Source organism: Botryllus schlosseri, chromosome 2 (genome assembly GCF_051294905.1).
Source record: "Botryllus schlosseri isolate E-star chromosome 2, Bs_hap1, whole genome shotgun sequence".
In the NCBI taxonomy this organism is placed as follows: domain Eukaryota; kingdom Metazoa; phylum Chordata; class Ascidiacea; order Stolidobranchia; family Styelidae; genus Botryllus; species Botryllus schlosseri.
In genome coordinates this window covers 35515723-35521722 of record NC_137237.1, presented here as the reverse complement: position 1 = coordinate 35521722, position 6000 = coordinate 35515723, and positions in this window count along the sequence as shown.

Here is a 6000-nt window from a genome sequence, read left to right as displayed (position 1 = left end):
CTCTGGATGCCAAATGTTCCGTAAATAACTGCCAAGGTGTATGAAATAGTTACAATTGTTCTTTATTATTCAAAATATCCATATGAATGAAGATTATTGAGTCTCAGCAGTTCAAGCAAGCCCTAATTAGTCTATAGATCAGTGGTTCCCTACCTTTTTTCTTCATTCCCCACTTCAGATTTATTCCGAGCCTTCATTGCCCACTTCCGAAAACTTTTGTCAGTAAGGGGCAGATATTTGCTTGTTTGGGTACATCAGAATCACAACCACCCAGTACGCAAAACAATCGCCTATAACTGCAATATAAAACGTATTGTGAGCCGATACCGGTAACTCTCAAAACAGGGACGGAAAACACGGTGCGCGGGTCCTCGGATCCGGCCCGCGACGGGATTTTGAGCGGCCCGCAGGACTGTTTTCAGTTTTACATGATAATGTGACCCGTGTCCCGGGTCTGCATGCATTTGAGAGCAAACATAAACATAAACATGACAAATCAGCGTTCCAATCAAACTGATGTTCGCGTAAAGTCGTTACTACGGGTTTGTAGTCCAACATGCAGCTATAGAACTATTTGAAAAACTTTGATCGACCACACAGATGTCTTATTGACTTCAACAGGCATCGAAGTACATTACGTTAATAAATTCATTGACTACTGGTTTTGTTATCTATGCTTTGAACTTACAGTTTATATTATAGGTGAATATGTACGCGATTAATGTATCAATTCAGGAATCCGGCCGCCGAATACTTTATTTTCCCCCTATCCGGCCCACCGACTGGATAATTTTTCCGACCCTGCCTCAAAACTTATAGGGAAAGCGTTATTTCACGTCATTCTGGTCGTGTTGGATGCGTTTGAGACGCCATCATTGGTTATCCAGAGTTTAAAAAATGTGATTTTGTGAACAACACGCAATATAATTTTCGATACATATATTCCAGAGCAGTTAACATGTAACGGTAATTGCGCCTGTGTATCCGTGAATATGTATAGCAGGGCCGGCCAACCAGGGGCCCGCGGCCCACATTTGACCCGTGAGAAGGTTTTGAGTGGCTCGTGAGGTAATTTTTGAAATTAGCAATATTATCAAAAATGGATTTGCCTAGATTGGGAACTTGCAAGACTAACCAAATATTTGGTTAGTCTGGCCGCAACACTTGGGATGTGACGACTAAAATATCAGTTCCGACGCATTGGCACTTGGCAGATCCATAAGCCAGTCGCATTTTGGTAGATATTTGTACATCACAATAAAGCAGGATATTCTGCGGTAGATTTATCTAGAGCAGAGGTCTCAAACTCAAATGTGCTCGCGGGCCAGTTTTCCAGTTTTGACGACGTCGCGGGCCGCAGCATTTATGGGGGTATTCTGTATCTTTCCAAGTAGGCCTTATTTTGCGGGAATGGATTGTCCTATTGAAAGTGAGCCGATCCAACAGACTGACAGTGAACACAGATCGTCAAAATGTGATGTACTCTTGTATCAATTTAAGCCTGGCACGAATAGAATCCTCACATTTATAACTATTTGAATAGAATTGCTGTCGTACTTGATATATATATATATAATAATTAGATATAGACACCGTATGGCGGACAAATGTATGATACCATCATAAAAGCTATCGGGTTATTATTTTTCAGCTACTATGAATATTTTGAATTTAACAGATGGATAATAGAGACTGATCTGATATCAAAACATTTTTAATTTGAGCATTGTAATTCCAATCCATGATTCGGGTATACTTCTGATAAGTAGGCTATTAATCTCATGGCCACATATCTTCAAATATAGGAGCAGAAAAAAATATAAATAAAATGAAAATATATTAATGAATGTGTCCTACTGATTGAAATGTCGGAACGCCGAACGGCCCATTGCTGTTACATCGTTGGAGCGTCTCACTACGGTACTCGATACCTTTAAGTGGCCTTGATAACACGGTTTAGCGACCAGAGATGTAACTAACAGATTGCCTATGGTTGCCATAATAACTTGCTTAGTTAGCGAAATACCAAGCTGCGACCTTCTGATCTATTACTCCCCTGATACGCGATTAGTTTGTTGCGTCCATGGTTCTAACAAATTCACGGCATTCCGAGTCACTCCAAGTCCACTCGATTCATTTTCATTTTGCCATCGAGTTAGCCCGAGTCTTGAGTAATTTAGGAAAGGTCGCGCCTAAGTCCAACTCACAAATTTCAGTCACGAATCGTCAAAGGATCACGATTTGTCATAATGAATTGGCAATTTGGCGAAATAGTGAATCTTCCACTGCATGGTAGCGTTTGCAATTGATGTGATAGTGAAGTTTGATGAATAGTTTGAGGCTTTCGGAGTAATTTAAGAGGGCATTTTCACTTTATAACCTGTAAAGATATATGTGACACTTATATATTGTCAAATTAGTAAAAATCTAAAATGTCGTTGCGGGCCGCACAAAATGCTCTAGCGGGCCGCATCCGGCCCGCGGGCCTCGTGTTCGAGACCTCTGATCTAGAGTAAAACTTTATTCCCGCTTCCCGCAATATGATGTCACTAGATTCTTGGCTTTTAGTATATTGTTACACTTCCCCTGAAAATGAAAGAACGCATAATGTACCAGTTCGAGTGTAACTATAGTCTCAATTACGAGAGAAAATGTCGTTCAACATGGACGTTACGTTTGCGCTCGCAGAAAGATCGTCGACGATGAAACCTATAGGCATAAATTGATTGACGCGAGTTGGCCCAAGCACCCAATAGTCAAATCCTTGCGACCTTAGCGCAGCGCTAAACAGCAGACCCGCAATATACTCAAGTAACAATATTATTAACCAATAAACATTGAAAAATTTTCGCGCCTGGCGTGGCTAGTGGCCCGCGCGCTGGTTCGTCAATTTCATGTGGCCCTTTGCTCAAAAAGGTTGGCCACCCCTGATGTATAGTGTCCTGTATACAATGTTTAACAAATGCGTCTATTCCCCGACAGAAATCATTGATTTGCCCACCAGTGGGGAATTCCCCACCGGTTGGGAACGACTGCTATACAGGTGGATCGTATAAATATAGCTCGGATTCCTTTTTCTATGCGTATGGTCGTCAAGTTAAATCGTGGCAGTCCGCCATTGTATAACAAAAGTGAAATGAAGATAAACGAAGCAAATTTTTTCAATATATGTAGGCCTACTCACTTAGTGGCATCACTTCAAGTCATGCCTATTAATAGCCCCGTTTGTGATTTTGACCGTATCAAAAATGGTCGAATTCGGCTTCAATCCTACACCGACAGTACCAGTAAAAATGGTAATCCGGCTCCGAGCAGAAATGAGATCCGACCGGATATCCATTCCGGCCCCGGTCCATTCTCTGCTCTAAATCTATTAGCCTAAATGGTGAATGATAGTAGCACTAACAACCGGCTGTTGCATAAGGCAATAGGCAGCATAAAAAGTGACCCGCTGTCTTATATTTCTATGTAGGCTACTTCAAGATAACGATAAGACACAAGTATGCTGAATTGCTGATGTAATTCATTTCCGTCGCTGAACGGTGATTTGACGTAGGTTGGTTATCTTTGTACTATTTCTTTTTAGTCATCTTCTTGCCATACGTAAAAATTCGAGGATGTGGTTGATTTTCAGTATTCATAGTATTTGGACATCGACAGTCATTTTACACCAGACCGATATTGGTTATTATGATTACCGAATGCCCACTTCCAGCAGGGCCCACTTAAGCTCCAAAGTTTTTTTTTACAGTGGAAAACCAGGGTTAGATTCGTGATTTTGATTGGGGACGCCGATTTCTATGGATTAAGATTGGCAAATATACTGTATAAAACCTACAAGGCTAGCTGATTGAATTGGCGTCCTGTTTCTTATCACATTAGCGATCTTCAGACGCAGGCTATCTACAGGCCACTCCTTGTCATCTGTTCCATGTAAGCGGTGTCTTACAAAAACCTGGAAGTGTGACGTGCTACAAGTCGGCAGATATGGAATCAAACATATAATATCGGCCTGGTGTAAATGACTATTGCAGCCGACAACACCATAAAGACCACAAACAACTACAACTAAGGCTATATGTAAGGAGCTATCTCATACCACGATTTAACGTAGCTATCGATGGAATGTATTTGCTTCGCATTACGTATTGGCCGTCACTACTACAAGACTACCTACACGACTGTTGGTTTCCGAAATCGATAGCGCGTTTCACTGTGCTGCGATTGTCCGATTGTTAGCGAATAGTGCAGTGGGCAGATACGTTTGTGCCACACCTTGCTATTGTTTCTCTGCGATGGCATTATCTGTCATAATGCCAAGTGTCACATTCCCTGGCGATTGTGAGGGGGTTCTGGTGCTCTGACACCGTTGATATTAGAATTCTCAGAATCAATGCAACGATAGCATTTGATTGATACCAATTATTATGAATTACGAGCTGTTTATGATGAATTGCAATGTCGCAGGTGACAACGACGCGCCCGTGCCTCACCTGTGCCTCACATCTCCTTTCGCGCTGTATATTTGAATAATAATTATGAAAATTGATGATGTTTGATGAAAAAAATTTTCAAATTTAACTATTTATGATCATCGATGGAAAATATCAATAATAATCGAGGGTTTTCACAATTTTCTCTTACTAACCCTGGCGACAGGTGAGGCACTGTCTTACTTGCCTCATTTGACCGCACGTCAATGTCGCTTACGCATATCGGATGGCGATGAGTAGTCCAGATAAATCTCCAACATTTAAGAAGGATTTCTGCAGTCGAGCTCGGCTGGACTCGAACCCGGGACCAATCGGTGTTGCAGCGGCGCAACTACCTTACTCGCCACTCAAGTTTCGCCAGCTATTTACCCTTTCAGTGGGTGCCGTAAGGTCAAAAAGGTTGAGAACCATTGTGCTAAGTAAATAGTGACGCTTTTATGTTACAATTTCGCAATGTGATCGTAGGGTCGTGACCCAAACATAGGTCGTCAAGGGTATAATTTCAGGTCGCGGTGACACCAGAGATATCTTCAAACATGTAGGCCTATATATGTAATATTTGCTGAATTTCTTGCAATTCTTGCAGTTTCCTGTGGAAATTTTGTACATATCCGACGTCACTGCAATGATTATTATCGCCGATAAGCGAGATCCATAATGAATTCAATATTAAAATATGGCTCGATCATGAAAATGCACCGACCTTTGTCTTACACAATTTGACAGGAATTCATGATAAGATTTGTCCGACATCGGTTTCTCGGAGACTGTTGGGATGCTTTAGTCCAGTGGTCGGGAACCTATGACTCGCGAGCCATACATGGCTCTCTTGGGTATAAGATATGGCTCTTTGACATTTCTTTAAATTTTCGGCTCAATATGTCAATATTGCAGCAACTTGTTGGTATACAGCTTCGTAACGGCCAGCATGATAATTATTCTCGTGACAGCATAAACATGTCTTTCAATACAACATCCATTGTAAAAGAATATTTATTGAGCTCGAAGACTTTTCGGGTGCCTCTTTTCAAGACTTAACGGCACACTAAACAGACTAAAGCAGTGGTTCCCAAACCTTTTCGGTGTGAGGGCCAAATTTATAATTTCAGAGTACGGTCGGGGCCTCACGAATACTACGGCTATGAAACGGACCCAAACAGTCTATTTCGGAGTAGTTTTATTGCCCTGGCGAGATTTCAAAACTGTACAGTGTACACTGTTTACCGCTATTTATCTGCTGCATTGGGTGTCCATTGAGGGAATCAGCTTTTCTCGCTTAAACGCGCGAGGCGCGAGAAATTTCATTAGTTTCATGACTGAATCGGTCAATATAATCGGGAATTGCATGTATCTTGTCTTTGTTCACGTAATCTGATTTACCGGTATGGGCCGCCTCAATAGTAATTAAACATCTCCGGGGTATACCCGTTGGCAGGAACGTAACAGAACTTTGTCAGGACCCCGGGATCCCATAGGGTGATAAACTACCTCGCACCACGTTGTTCGC